The sequence below is a fragment of the Epinephelus lanceolatus genome, chromosome 15, assembly GCF_041903045.1.
Source record: "Epinephelus lanceolatus isolate andai-2023 chromosome 15, ASM4190304v1, whole genome shotgun sequence".
NCBI classification, from domain to species: Eukaryota; Metazoa; Chordata; class Actinopteri; order Perciformes; family Serranidae; genus Epinephelus; species Epinephelus lanceolatus.
The window spans coordinates 3,111,533-3,127,611 of record NC_135748.1 but is presented as its reverse complement, the minus strand read 5'-3'; positions in this window follow the sequence as shown (position 1 = coordinate 3,127,611).

The window sequence follows — 16,079 nt, the reverse complement described above, 5'->3', positions numbered from 1 at the left end:
CGGGTCTAATTTCGGTATCAGGCATTGACAGGGTCAGTACAGTTTTTTCACGCTCACCCTGTCTCACCAATGCCAAATAACGCTGCAGTACTTGAGAGTATTTTTTGGCCTTTTCATATATGTCTGTGTCCGGTAGTTTCAAAATGTCAGACATGGCTCGGTCAAGATCGTTTTGTACTACCTGTCTTATGCTTGCAGTGTTTTGGTCCTGATACTGCTGCTGCTGCTGCTGCTGCTGTTGTTGCTGTTTTAACATGTCAAGCTGATGCTGAGGAACCAAAAACATCTTCTGCGCATGCTCCATATTCTTCTTTCTTAACCTCTGCTTATCAGGCTTGTAATAAATGGTATAGCTGCTCCAAGTAGTGGTAGTAAAAACCCGCCGCTCTGGTTAATCGTCTTTTTCTTCTTTAAATGTTTAACATTTTTGTCCGCAACCAGTCTGATGATGCCTCTCTTCTTTTTTAACTGAGCGTACTGTTTTTCTGTCAAAGGGATGTTACCTCTCAACACATTTAAAGCTATTTCACAGAGTGCATCGATAAAGTCTGCGCTAGCGCCACACACAATGACCCTTCTCATACCCGGCGTTGCTTTATATAACAATTCCAACATGGCTAGATTCCTCTGCACGCGTGACGACATTATTTAGCCCTTTGTTTTTTAGGCATATAAACAACGTGCTGATTTGATAACAAAGCGGTTCTGAGCCTCAAGTGGTCTGGAGTGGCAGCTTTATAATCTATGAGGAGATACCCGTATGCAGAACTAGTGGCGTCATTAAACGCCTCTAAAAAATATTTAGTGTTTCCAGGAAACATCTGTTTGCCCAGAAGTGTAACCTGATATTTATCCCTAGGGTTTTTGAACAAGACAAGGTAGTTTGTGTTTAAACTAATGGTTCTGCTAGCCTTGCCTTGTATAAACAAATTTTGAACCAGATATATACAGCTGAGATTTCTATGGTGGACATATTTGGTGAATACATTCTGAACTTCTATATTGTTACTGGCGTCATTCATTAAATCGTCTATGACGAGTAGATTAGTCTTGTCCGGGGGTAATAACTCATCGTCACACAGGGAATCGGGTAACCCTTTAACAAAGTTGATGTCTCTTAATTTAAGGAGTTGGTCATATAAAGGCTGCCAGCATGAGTATACGTAGACCAAATTATCAATGTTATGTGAAATAACTGTAGATGCATTTTCAATAAGACCCTTGACAAAATACGTCTTTCCACAATTTGAGGGACCACTCACCACCAAACTAAACGGATGCTGCAGTCTTGAGTCAAAAGAGATGTTAGTAGCCATAAGGCAGCGTGCTGTAGTCTGACAGGACTCTGCGCTTGTTATATACCACCTTGACTTTTTTGTGTACTATGTCATTTTTAAGATGAAACTTCTTTTTATCACGTCTGATGGTTTCCGCCTCTGTGATCACATGCATCTGAGTGTTCTGATTGGTCACAAAGGACTGGACCAACCCCTTAAGCGACTCGTGGGTGAGCACTGCTGCATTTTTGGCGTTAAGTGTGACACCCTTGCACTTGACCTGCGTTTTACCAAGTTTTGTGCAGTAGGCGTAACACTTTGGACCCCCAGACACAAACTCTGTGATATAATCTTCCTCTGGGAGCCCGCACACATCACCGTCATTGATCTCGTCGGTTAAGTCACCCAAGTATGAGCCTAGAGGGGGAACCCAATCACCTGGGCTGGACGTGAAAATGACGCTGTCCGTGTCACAGTACAGCACACGCTCCTGTAGCCTGTCCAACAAGTCATACAGCATCAGCCTAGCATAGGCGGTGGTCATAGCCCCTATGAACACATTCACATCATTCACTCTGGACGCCTTACCATCTGCGTGACACCACTGGACAATGGCCACGTCATCGGATATAAACCCAAACTGACGCACGTCATAATGGTCGCTGAACATGAGCTGTGTGAATCTCTCCGGTTCTGTAATTAACTCGCAGGAGGGCATGTTACTCCGCATGCTGAATCTGCCCCACAATGAGTTCAGGAGAAGCTTGTTACAATTCCTGACCGCCTTGTTGACACAGATTTTGTCAGCATCGAGTAAAATCCCCTCCTTTTCATGGTAGTCGCGTATGTACTGGGCTTTTTCTGCAGGAGTAGTGACATGCCCGGGGTAGCCTGACGCCTCCTGCTTACACTTCAAAAACGTCTTGACATATTCCTTGAACAATGTGTCTGTCTTGTTTGGGAAATGCCACACTTCATCAATGCAGACAATCTGGTACCCCTTCTCGACAGCTTTCTGAAGTTCAAATGAGACCCACACACCTGACAGCTGTCGCTCGGCGTCAGTATGCGCACAGACACTGGTCTGGTTTAACTCCTCAGCACACCTGCCACACAACGGAAACATGAGCCTTTTGTGACACCTGTAGGGTAGTACGGGGTGGTACAGACCTCTGGGAGGAAGCACGGTACACTTTACAAACCCGAAATAATTTTCTACCGGACCAAAATCTCGGTGGATAATTTGAGGGTGTCCAACTGGGTATTGTTTTTTTGACTGTACAGTAGGATACAGGCTTGTGAAATCGTAGTATCTGATTTTCTCATCTGCGTTATCAGCCTTGTGGTACATTTTGATGGCGTTTGTACGCCCTCCAAAAAGGGCTTGTCGTGGGTCGAGGCGTTCTTTGGGCCTGTAAGTGTTGAGGTGCGCCTGAACAGATGGGTCTGAACGTTTTAGCGCCTCCCACTCACATTCCCACATCACCACCACACGCAGACCATGCACGCTTTTCAACGCTGATATTTTTTCACAGAATGAGTGGTACAGACTGCCATAGGGTTTTTTGGTGACAGGATTCACTTCGGTCTGGACGCAACACTTGACACATCCGTGAAAAAAGCATCCCGCAAACTCGTAGCAGGTGTTTGTGGCCGTGTTATACCCGTCCACAAAAAACTGCCCAAATCGGTGCTCACCGCGGTTCAAAGCGTGTCTAATCTCGGAGCCTTCTACCTTGGCCACGTATTCCAGCCACTGCATAGACACCTCAGAATAGGTTTTATTCTGCTGGGTGTATGCGCCTTCATACGTGAGGGCGAGGGTGTCTTTGGGTAGAAAACGCGTTTTGAAAACGCCCATGCAACTCGACGCCAGTGTCGTAAACGCGAACGGGTCGAGGTCTGTGCACCTGATAAATGTCTCACGATAAATTAGACAGGCCTTGCGAAGCACTTCTACATCATTAACACAGTAGTGGCGAATTTCTGTCTGGAAATCAAAGGTTTTCTCACGGACGGTGTCATACCACATCATGAACCTATGCTTGTCGCTGTCAGACATGGCGTTGTACCCGTAATAAGAGGGGTCGGGGTATTTGCCCACATAGTACTCGTTCGCCTCGGTGTTGAACTTGTGCGGAAAATACCCCTTCTCCATGTCCTCAAAACCCATGGCAGCCGGTGTCCTGGATAAACGCATGGGTAGAAAGCTGAAAGAATCGATCCAGCGTTGCTGGAATGCCTTGTCATACATCAGGATGACCCTACTGCCACGCATGGTTACTGTGGGAGGGATCCCCTGTTGCACAAAATATTCCAGCAGTATGTAATTATCAAACCCAGAGGCGTTGTGTGCAATAAATGTGTACCCCTTATATTTTGGCTGCCGGTACCGTTTAACAAACGTGTCAACGCATTTCAGGGTGTTGAAACAAAATTTGTTTCCCTCTGTGTCCATAGCGCACACAAAGTTTGCTTCGTGCTTGCCCTCGTGATAACGCGTCTCAAAATCAAAAAATATGTATTTTGTGTGTGGGGTTTGTTTTTTCAGCGGCTGGATAAAACACTGGTGTACCGCATCGCTCTCATTTAGGGCCTCACCGCAGTGTGTACACTTTGGTGGTGTGCATTTATGCTGCGTTCTTGCCGCCTTGTAGGTTTTACCGCACTCTTCACAATATTTCACTTTGTCACACGGCGCTGCGTCGTGTTTAGAGTGAGGGTGTTTATGCTGATGATAGCAGTGTCTGGACTTGCAGATTCGTTTACACTCTGTACATTTTACAGTGGCCCCTGTGTGCATGTGACACGGTGTATAACAAACATTGCAGAGGTATTTACAAACGTGCTTAAACGGTTCTGTGTATGAACCGTAACAGTAGTCACACACATAGGTACCGCCAAAGAAACCGGATTTATTTACAATCAGGTAATAATGGTCATTGTGCAGGTACATCCACACAGTGCTGGCGTGTACTGCGTCATGGGTTTTGTAACACTGTAGGTGTTTACGCCCTGAACCATGGTGGAATACTACAATTTTTAGGTTTAAGTGATTTTCAAATTTTGTGATATCAGAGAGCGACACCTTGTGGGTTTCATCAAATCCTACAGCGCTATGCAGTTGTTTAGCATACTGCATTTTATCAGCGGCAGACAAGCTTTCATTAACAAAATGGGCGAGACAAAGAGAGAAACAAAGACTGTTCTGAGACCCATCGTTTTCAGGGTTATACAGGTGCCTTCCCTTCTTGGATAAAATTTCATCATAAGGGACGCTTCCTAGCCTCAGTCTAGAGCCAGCACCACTACTACCACGTGCCACGGTCACAACAAACTCCAGATCATCATCTGTCAGCGACGTGTCATTACTCTGCACAACTTGAGAGATCACCTCCAAAAACTCGTCAGCGTTATATGCGTTGTCAGAGCTTAAAACAGCTTGCACATCGCTGGCTAGAGATGGTCCTCTCAAAACCACATTTAATACACTACCTGCAGGAGAGTCCTCTAAGGCTGCACCAATCACGCCTGACAACCTCTCTCTAACACTGTCAATTGCCTGGGTGATATTATCAAGACTAACGTCTCTGAAATCGACCCTCTGGCGAAATTCGGCAGCGTTGAATCTAGGTATGTCACGGACACACAACTGTGCACCGCCTGTACTGGTAGACGGCACAGCGGGTGTTCCTTCTACCGGATTTCCTGCACCGTGTTGACAGACCATAGAGTTACTCACAGAACCGACAGCAACATGTTCAGCAGAGACCCCACGATCACACACATTCACACCAGAGACCCCACGATCACACACATTCACACCAGAGACCCCACGATCACACACATTCACACCAGAGACACTCACGGCCCCAGAACCGACAGCAGCATGTTCAGCAGAGACCCCACTATCACGCACACATTCACACCGGAGACACTCACAGTCCCAGAACTGACAGCAGCGGCATGGTGAGGCTATATTATCATCACTGTTATTATCATTGTCACTGTTGTTATTATTATTAACACCGATTTCTACAATAACAGCAGCATTAGATGTAGCGGGAGTAGCAGCAACACCAGAACCTGAACCACATGCGTGTGGTGGTGATGGCGATGATGATGAGGATAAAATTCTGTCTCTTAAAAACAGCGCTGTTCTCTTCTCTATCCCCCGCATTCTTTTTAAAATGTATCTGGACCAGCGCATAACACTGCTGTGGCTAGCCAATACATCTGGTCCAGAGGGTGTGTTAAAACGTTCCCTAACTGTACCTGTCAAAGCACGCCGCCCCTCTGTAGTGCACTGGGACGAATCGACATTATCAGTAAAATGTGTGCTTTCGTCATCGGTGTCATAACGACCATCCCGACCTGAGTGCTCATTCGTTTTTAACAGTTTCCTTGGTGGTGCCATTATCTACGTCTACTTACTGTGTGTTCCTGTTTTTCTACACAATGCGTCTACTAGATTATTTATTGATGTTGTGGTTGTGTGCTGTAGTTCAATTAAGGTACCGACGCTCTGTTTAATCAACTGTACCTGTGTATTAAGGGCTCTGTAGCGTCGCTTGTTAGTTTTACTGTTCCTAATCAGGTTTCGCCGCTCGCTTGCCAGGAGGAGGTATCGCGTCTCGGCAATTCTTTTCTGCCGCTGTTCGCGCTTGATTAACCTAGCCTGCTGCCTGCACCTGATTTTGAGCAATACGTTCTCTCTTGCTAGAGCAGGCTCTGGTATGGGAGAATCAGAGGGTGAGACAGGGTCGGTAATAGGCTGAGGAGGGGTAGGTGGAGGCGGGGTGGACGGCGGGGACGTATGGTTTACGACACTCTCAACACCGGCATCAACAACCACCCCTACTGAAGGAGACAGGGGGAGAGGGACAGGAGGCTGAGGAGGGCTGGAGGGCGGGGGCGTATGGTTTACGACACTCTCAACACCGGCATCAACAACCACACCTACTGGAGGAGGCAGGGGGAGAGGGATAGGCTGAGGAGGGGTAGTTGGAGGCGGGGTGGAGGCTTGGCCTGGATATGCGTCAACAAATACCACGCTCTCATCAACAGCATCAACAACAACACCAACAGCTGATGGGGGAGGCCTGAGAAGAGGGATAGGGGATGGAGGGGGGAGGAGGACCCTGGGGGGTAGCGGCGGGGTGGAGGCCTGGCCTGGATATACGTCAACAAATACTATGCTCTCCTCTTCACCATTTTCAACAACAACGTCAGCAAAAACAGCGGGAGGGGGAGGAAATGAAGCGGGTATAGGTGATAATGTCAGTAAATTGGGTAAGTTACTGTGTCTGTAATCACCAGTACTGTCTAACAGGTCATCAAAATCTGGAATATAGTCATCACCTCTTAATAATGTAGGGATTGTGGGGAGATTCCCCACACACACACCTCTCCCCGCTGCGGGAGCAGAAGCAGCACCAGTATCAGCAACGCCAGCCTTCACAGGTGTACTTGTAGAAAACAGATCTTTGCTTACTTCGTGCTGATGCTGTAGGCTGGTGTCCAGTGGTGGGAAGAGCGACTCCTGATGACTCCACAAAGCCTCTACAGATATTCCCTCGTGAAATAGCCGCCGGTGCGGAGGAGGAGGAGGAGATGGTCCGTGTTCCTCACTGATCGATGCCCTCTCACGCTGCTGGGCGCCCGCTGTTCCGCCGACTTCCTCTCGGCCGTTAGAAAACGAGTTCACAGACTCCCCGACCTCCTCGAATGTGTCGTTGAAGCACTCCTCAACACTCGCTGGAGCCGGTTCTACACCGCCTGATCCTTGTGCGCTCCACGCTCCACCCGCAGATAATCCCTGGGCAACCAGTAACGCAGCTACCGCAGCGTTTGTTTCTTGCGTGGCCGTCAGCTCAGGCGGTTGAGTACTGTTTATTAAAAAAAAAAAAATAAAATAAAAAAATTACAACATTAACGTTATCATTATTATTAATATTATTATTATCATTATTAGGCTGCTATCATTATTATTATTATTATTATTATTATTATATATAACGACGTGTCTTACGTGAGAAATCCTTGTCCTGACGGTGTAACCCTCTGGAAATTTTCAGATGGGTAGTCCTGGTGAATCGCCCAGGCACTGTTATGGAAAAACAAAAAAAAAAAACGATATGTTAGCAGTATTCTGTATCCGACACATATTAGCATAATATTCATATAAAGTAGCATTAAAACATTATGTCTTACGTGTTAAACCCGCTAGAGAACTGATGGAGGGGTCTCAGCGGCCTGCGCTGTGCACTGTGGAGAAAGAGGAGGTAAAACAGATGTTTACAATGATGCCGCAAGCATTCCCCCATTAATGATAAATAAAATATATAAAGAAAACAGTCTTACGGTATAAAATCTCTAGCAGCAGAGGCTGGAGGGTCTGTTCTGCGCCTTTTCAACGAAAGTGAGCGTCTTTGTGTTGCAGCTGGAAAGTAATACCATTATTTAGCCTAGTAACACACTCTTTAAAATAATAATAATAAAATACATTCATTAGGTCAAGATTTAAAACGAAAATACATTCATTATGTTTAGAATTTAATATCAGTAATAATGAAAATAAGTAAACACACACACACACACGATCACACACACACACACACACACACACACACACAACGAAATGTTATTTTAACTTACGGCCGGTGCGGCGGGGTGCAGGGGCACGGTTTTCAACTCCGGAATCGTCAGCAACTGCGCCTAATAAGAAAACACTTTTTTTTTTTTTTTTTTTTGTAGTTGTAGTTTTTAGAATGTTTTTTCTGAGAAAAATTAAGTATCTAGAGAGCAATGTTATCCAATATAGTTTAGGCACGCTTACCGTTAATTGAAGCCATTGTCCGCAGTAAAGCAGTAGAAAAGGGTCCGCTGTGTTTCACGCAACCTAGCCTTTTTTTAAAGAAAATGTCCTCTGCTTGTTTCACAGAGGTTTTTATACATTTGGGTAAAACATTAAGCAAGCACGACACACATCACTAAACCCTGATTGGATGTTGGTCTAGCCTTGCCGTATGATTGGCTACTGTACTTTCTTCACATGTTTTGCCCAGACATGTCTGAACATTTATTACACCAAACAGATGGTGCACAGCAGGGGGTCGTTGTAAAAAAACACCTGGGCATTCTTAATTCCTCTGATTTCGGACATCCTGGCACCACTCGCAATGGTCTGGGGTAGGCGAGGTGTTGAATCAACACTTATCGTCTCTTTCCGGTCCGGGGCAGCGGCGGGGCAGCGGCGGGGTGGGTGGGGGGGGGGGGGGGGGGGGGTGTCTGAGGGAGGGGATTATTACGCAAGGAGGGGCTTTTGATTAGCCAATAGCTACGGTTTCATTCGGAACCACCCCCAGAAGGAGGCGCTATGTTTAACCAATGAGAGCAGGATTTCATATGACGTTTGTGGGGGAGGGGATTGGGGGAGGGGCGTGTGTGAGGGGGGGGGGGGGGGGGGGGGGCAACGCACGCGCGGTTCACGTGCACGCGCACGCACGCGCATTTCACGTGCACGCGCAAAGCTGGTCCCTATATACTACTGACAGTACTGTTACAGTGACATGCCCCTCTGTGATGTCACCAAACTCTAAGCTAAGTCCTGCTCCTTTCAAGCCTTCCCCTTTTGCTCTACAGCTGCGTAGCAGTGCACACCTCTTTCCAGCTGGGCCTGGAACAGCAGAGGCCCAGACCCTTGCTCCATAGCCCCAAACCACTAAAGGGAGGGCAATTGATCACAGACTCTCTTTGCAACTAGCTTTCCAGCAACAAGGAACTAAGTGAGTTAGCACCCAGCATCTAACTCTGCTAAACCCTGAGCGACCAGCTTCCTCGGAGTTTCACCTTTGGAACAAGGACCCAACAAAGACTGCACCTGGAACCATCTTCCCAGCCTTCTTCTGCCGGTTAACAAAGCAGTACACCACCAAGTGACTCTTTCTCCCATCCACTCAAGGATCAGTAACGTAACAACTGGGCATAGCTTACCACAGCTTTACAGGCTAAGCAAGACTGTTTATCTTGTTGTATGTGATTTAATGCTGTCATTGAGTTATTGTTGTGATAGTTTGCAGTTAGGTCATTGATTAGTTGGCTTTGCCAAAGCTAGGTGTTTAGTTTGCTAATACTGTTCACAAACAGATTCTTGCACACAACTAAACAATCTCTGCACTAATCCAAACCGTTTGCAACACAAATCACATTCGCATAGATTCATTAACAAATAGGCTTTCAACAAAGCTACACCCAAACAGGCATCTCAAAGTTCCCGCTTCTTTTCCTTTGTCTTTGTCCTGACCACACGGTCAGACAAACACCTCCCCCGACCTGAAGCCAGCTTTGATTCAGCCATTTTGGTAGTTCTCTGTTGTCAGCCATTTTGTTTTGTAGGCCAAACAGCTCCTTGATCACCACACCCGCCTTTGTCTTTCTCTTCTTTCTCTCTCTCTCTCTCTCTCTCTCTCTCTCTCACTCACACACACACACACACACACACACACACACACATATACACACCAAGCTTGTATATAGGTAGTTAGAATTTGTGTGTTTTGGGTTGCTTTGCTAGTTTGTGAATAAATATAATTCTTTGGAATCATACCTGCTGTCTGTTTAATGTTGCACAAGAGTGAATGAATAGTCAACCTCTGCTGCATCAAGAACTCCGAAATCCTTCAGGCATTACCATTATTTTTGGTTGTTGTCATTAATTTAATCATTAATCAAACTCCAAATTAATAGTTTAGCCTATTTTATGAGACTGATATCTTTAACTGGCTATCATTTTCCCCTTTATGGGAATGGTGCCCCACAAGGTGATTTAATGTTAATTAAGTCACATTATTTAACATAATTATTAATTATTAATAATAATTATTAATTATTTCCGATAGCCAATTAAATCCCAACATATTTGGTGCCCTTTGGTGAGACCAAATATATTGATTCCAACATACTTTGGTGCCTCCGTGTGAAGCCCGAATTTATGTTCCCAACATTTTCGGTGCCACCGTGTGAGGTAAATATATGTTGATCCTAACAACGACAAAATTGTGGTCGGCCCCGCTGAATCTCACTCCAAGGTTTTTTGAAAAGTTGGAACCCCTTAGCTATGAGGTGACAAAGCAAACTGCTGCTGAGCCTTGCCTTCTGGATTACATTGGTTTATGTCATTTATGTGAAATATAAACTAAACCCAAAAGTTTTATTACCATTAAATGAAGCCTTCCTTAAGCATACTTTGCCAATACTTACTAACAATGTGGGTAGTGTGTGTAAATCATTTATTTCCTCTCTCTCTCTCTCTCTCTCTCTCTCTCTCTCTCCCTCAAACTCAGATGTAACACTAAAACTTGGCAATGCTGATCAATTTTATTTTTCAAGTATTTTTGACTTCCTCTATGTCTCTAGTTTACATTTTGGTATGATAGACCTGCCTATAGTAGCTTAATAAAAAAAAATTGGATGATCTTTGGGTCCTCCCCAAAATTGAAAATAGTAAAAATTGATGCTTCTCCAAAAGGGACAATGTCTTCCTTATCACATGAATCTTGGGAAATAATTATCAGAATGTCACCAAATTTGGACTGAATGTTCACAGACATTTGCTGCACACAATGCAGCAAAGATTTCATCAGTACCTTGCTCCTTTCAAAAAATGTATACACCTAAACACACATGAATTATAGGCGGACATGGAATAAGGAATAAAAAATCCAAAAGGCATGTATATATGTGTTTGCCATTATTAATGTAAATAAGCCAATCACCCCAAAATTGCATTCATATGTGCCAAAGAATGTCATCTTATCATAAAAGTAGGTTATTAGATTATTCAACTCACCGTCTGATGTCACCAGCCCCTGACAGGTAACTAGTGCAGCCAGAACTTCAAACAGACAAATAGAATGGGGCCCTATTAGTACAGGGGCTAAAGGAATAATTTTCACAACTTGGTAGGCCCCTCTCACCCACGGGGACCAAACAATTTTGGCATATTTATCTCTCTACAGGTCTCTAGTTTATATTTTAGTATGATAGTCCTGCCTATCTAGTAGCTTAATTATAGTTATCCCTCTGTAAACAAACTTACACCCGTGTGGGCAAAACACTACAAATAGGGTGAAAAATTAACTAATAGATATCCCCATGTAACTTGCCCAGTTGATCACTCATATTAAGACAAGTATTTTTTGTATTACAAATTTTCTGAAATATTTTATTTAAATATGCACCAGTTTTGTTAATGAAGACAATCACAAGGAGGGGAAACTGATTACCCAGTTATTGTGCTAACACTCAGTGTTACTGTAGCCTACAGTAGGCCTACTAGCACTCAGAGCTGCCCAGTTGCTATTTGACCCATAACTAGGAGGCAAAGGGAGTGCTACCACTTGCCTAAGGCGGACTCCCAGGCTAGCAGAGGGAAGGAGGTGCCTTATTTCTCCATTGCAGGCTGTCCTAAAATAGGGGGGCCCACCTGCTGCCCGCATCCTTGGTCAGTACTTCCTAAGAAGTCAGCTGGATGAAGTCCAGCGACAGGTAGAAGGATATCAGTAACACTGCCACTGAGGAGGAGGAGGAGGAGGAGGTGGTAAGAGAGGATGCAGGTGACACTGAGGTCAGTATGCCAGTCAGAGAGAGAACCATGGCCTAGGGCAAATGACAGTAAAGAATGGGAGATAGTTAATAGAGATTTGTCAGTAATCTTAAACAGGCTTAGAGGAAATGCAATAGAAACATTAGAAAAGATGGGAGATATAAGTTACTCATATGGTGCAGAGAGGTTTGGGGTGCATGAGAGAAAGAGGGGTGAGAGGGTACAGTCAGGTAAGTCTAGGCGGCAGAGAGAAATAGAGAAGTTAGTCAAGGAAAGGAGACAGTTAAGAAAACAGTGGAAAAATGCTACAGAAGAAGAAAGGGAGGGAATTAATGTGTTGCAAGAGGAGTTGAGAAGCAGGCTAGCAGTTCTTAGAAGGGCAGAACATCTCAGGAAAAAGAGGAGGAAGAAAGAACATGTAAGGACAGGTTTTTTCAAGGACCCTTTTAAGTTTGTTAAAGGATTGTTGAGCCAGGAAAAGGGAGGGCAGCTTAAAGCAGAAAGGCTAGAGGTTGAAGAATATTTGAGAAATACATAGATTTAGAGAAGAACAGGATAGTAGGTTTTCCACCGGATATCCCTCCATTAGGAGGGATAGAGCATGAGATGGATGTCAGGCCACTTAGGTGGAAGGAAGTTCAGGTGGTGGTCAGGCGTGCAAAGGCTTCTTCGGCCCCAGGGCCTAATGGAGTTCCCTACCGGGTTTATAAAAGTGCACCTGATATCCTTAAATTTTTGTGGAAACAGCTAAGAATAGTTTGGGAGAAACAAATTATCCCAAGAGCATGGCGTAGGGCAGGGGGTGTCCTCATTCCTAAGGAGAAGGAGTCTGTGGACCTTAGCCAATTCCGGAGGATTTCTCTCTTGAATGTGGAGGGGAAGATTTTCTTTAGTGTAGCAGCGCAGAGATTAGCTAGCTACTTAGAAAGAAATAGCTTAATAAATACTATGGTGCAGAAGGCAGGAATACCAGGTTTTGCAGGGTGTTTAGAGCATACTAGCATGATCTGGCACCAGATTCAGGCAGCAAAGATTAAAAAAGGAACCTGCATGTAATATTTTTAGATCTTGCAAATGCGTTTGGTTCAGTACCGTGTAGCCTCATTTGGAGTGAGTTTGACTACTTCAAAGTGCCACAGGTAGTTGTTAACTTAGTGAAAGCATATTTTCAGGATATTAGGTTGTGTCTAAGTACGGCAGGTTTCACAACAGGTTGACAGAGGCTAGAAATAGGCATCATGGCAGGGTGTACAATTTCTCCATTAGCATTTACTATGGCGATGGAAGTAATCATCGACGGGACGGCAGAACGGGTTGCATCTTCCACCAGTTAGGGCTTACATGGATGACATGACACTGGTGACCACAACAATGCCATGTACAAAGAGGCTACTAGAGAAAGTAAATAAGAACCTCAAGTGGGCCAGCATGAAGATCAAGCCTAGTAAGTTAAGTGACAGGAAGTTTGTCATAGATGATTAGGAAATCCCAACAATTAGGGAAAAGTCAGTAAAGAGCTTAGGTAGGTGGTACAATGTGGAGTTGAATGATGAGGAACAGGTGGTGAAATTTAGAAAAGATGTGGCGGAAGGATTGGATAGAATAGATAAATCAGAACTTCCAGGAAAGTTGAAGTTGTGGTGTCTGCAATTTGGGCTATATCCTAGGTTAATGTGGCCATTGTCAATTTATGAAATTCCAATACCCGTTGTGGAGAGAATTGAAAGGTAGGTTAGCTCCTATATTAGGAAGTGGTTGGGCGCTCCTAGGTGCCTAAGTAGTGTTGCATTGTATGGAAAAGGAATACTTCAGCTGCTAGTGTCTAGTTTAACAGAGGAATTTAAATGTACCAAGGTCAGGACAGAGCTCTTGTTATCTGGGAGTAAGGACGTGGTAGTTAGGAGTGTGGTTCCAAATCCAACCAAGGGGAGGAAGTGGAACCCAAGATCGGCAGTTCAGGAGGCAGAAGCAGCTCTTAGGCATGCAGAGATTGTAGGTAATGTTCAGTTTGGCCGGGGAGGCCTGGAGCTTGGCTCAGGCAAACTGGTATGGAATAAAGCAGGTCTCAAAGATAAAAGAAAGCTGGTTGTGGAACAGATACGTAGACAGGAGGAGATATTAAGGGGTGCAAAGGTAGTGGCCCAGGCTAAGCAGGGACAGTGGTTGAATTGGGAAAGTGTAGAGAAGAGGAAACTTAGTTGGAGGGACCTGTGAAGTATGGAGGAGAATCGTATTAGATTCCTGGCTACATACGATGTGTTACCAACCCCCCAGAACCTAAAACTGTGGGTAAATGGGGACCCATCATGCTCATTGTGTTCAGATACCACAACCTTAAAGCAGGCTGTAAAGTTAGCTTGTCATAAGGCCGATATACATGGTGACATAACCAGGTGTTGAAAAGTTTTGCTGCAGGCACTGAAGGGTAAATTCAGAGGGTTTTAAGAATAGGAATTTAGCAATTCAGTTCTTCCATGAGGGGGAGAAATACAGAAGGGATAAGTTAGTAAGGAGGTAAGGGTGTGGCCGCCTAGAAGGTGCTTGTGATTGGGAAATGCAAGTAGTTTTAGGGGGAAAGCTTGTTTTTCCCCAGGAAATAGTTTGTACCAAGCAGAGGCCTGACATAGTGTTGTGGTCAGTGAGTCAACGTATAGTTTATTTCATTGAGCTGACAGTTCCTTGGGAAGACTCAGTGGAAGAAGCCTATGAAAGAAAAAAGCTTAGGTATGCAGACTCAGGAACAGAAGCTGAGCAGCGTGTATGGAAAACTAGGATTTGTCCAGTGGAAGTGGGGTGTAGGGGATTCATAGCAAGATCAGCTGGCTATCACAAGCTTAGAGCTTTATAAGTTAACAGTAGGATTTTAAATTCAATTCTGGATTTTACAGGAAGCCAGTACAGAGAAGCTAAAACAGGAGAAATATGATCACGTTTCTTAGTTCCTGTTAGTACACGTGCTGCTGCATTCTGAATTAGCTGGAGAGTTTTTAAGAACTTAGTAGAGCTACGAGATAATAGAGAGTTACAGTAACCCAGCCTTGAGGTAACAAAAGCGTGGACCAATTTTTCTGCATCTTTTCGGGTCACGATAGGCCTAATTTTCGCAATATTACGCAGATGAAAAAATGCAGTCCGTGAGGTTTGTTTTAAATGAGAATTAAAAGACAAATTATGTTGTGTGTTGTGCTTGAACTAGAATTAATTAGCTGCTTAGCTGGGGCATTACACATATAAATGTTGTCAACTTTTGTCAATATGGACATGCTGCACAGCGTTAGCTCTGTTAAATTCTCCATAATTCAATCATTAAATTCATCTTACTGAGACCACCCAGCTGGCAATGTAACTTACTGTAAGCTGAGTAGCAAAAGCCTTTCTAAACAATAACTTAAAAATAGCCCATTTGCCAAGGCCTACAGCTAAGCACTGGTTGTACAGCCCAGCGTTAGCTCCTACAGCCATCTACTCCACACTTCAACACTCCGTAGTAGCTTCCTTGTTTGTTTTTATACAACAATTTCACAACTCATAAAGCATACTTACAGGTTGTGATCCAGAATCTCCAGATTTGACCAACAGAGTGGGAACAGCCCCATCTTTCAGGAGTAACCGCTGTGAAAGTCCAGCTGTAAACTGTTGCCAGTTCATGAAGTGGTCCTGAGGAAAATGGAGGGAACACAATAAAATGATCGGGTTGTATTGCTGAGTAATAGTATTGAAAATAAATTGCAACCACTTATTCTTCATTTCTTCTTCATTTGGCAGTCCAAACAAGGGTAATTTGATGTCACACTGAAAAAAGCAGCATCTCTTTGGCATATCTTAAACAGCTCCTCAACAGCTCAAACTCTCTGCAGCCTCTGCTCCAGCTTTGCTCTGAGTAGTTTTGTTTGGGGCATGGCTCAGTGGCCTGCAGGCGGCACTGTGTGCATAGATAATGTGTTACATTGTGATATAATAGCATTTTGGAAGTAAAGGCGGGAATGCAAATGACCCTTTTCAGGTCTGTGGGGAGGGAGAGTTCCCTGGACTTTTTTTTTTTTTACTTAGCAGACCTTTTAGATGCATAAAAATGCTATATAACACACTAAAGAGGGAAATCTCCTAAAAGCATGATAGGTCCTCCTTAACTAAAAGAACACAGTGTGTTTTCTATAATCAATCAATCAATCAATCAATTTTATTTATAAAGCCCA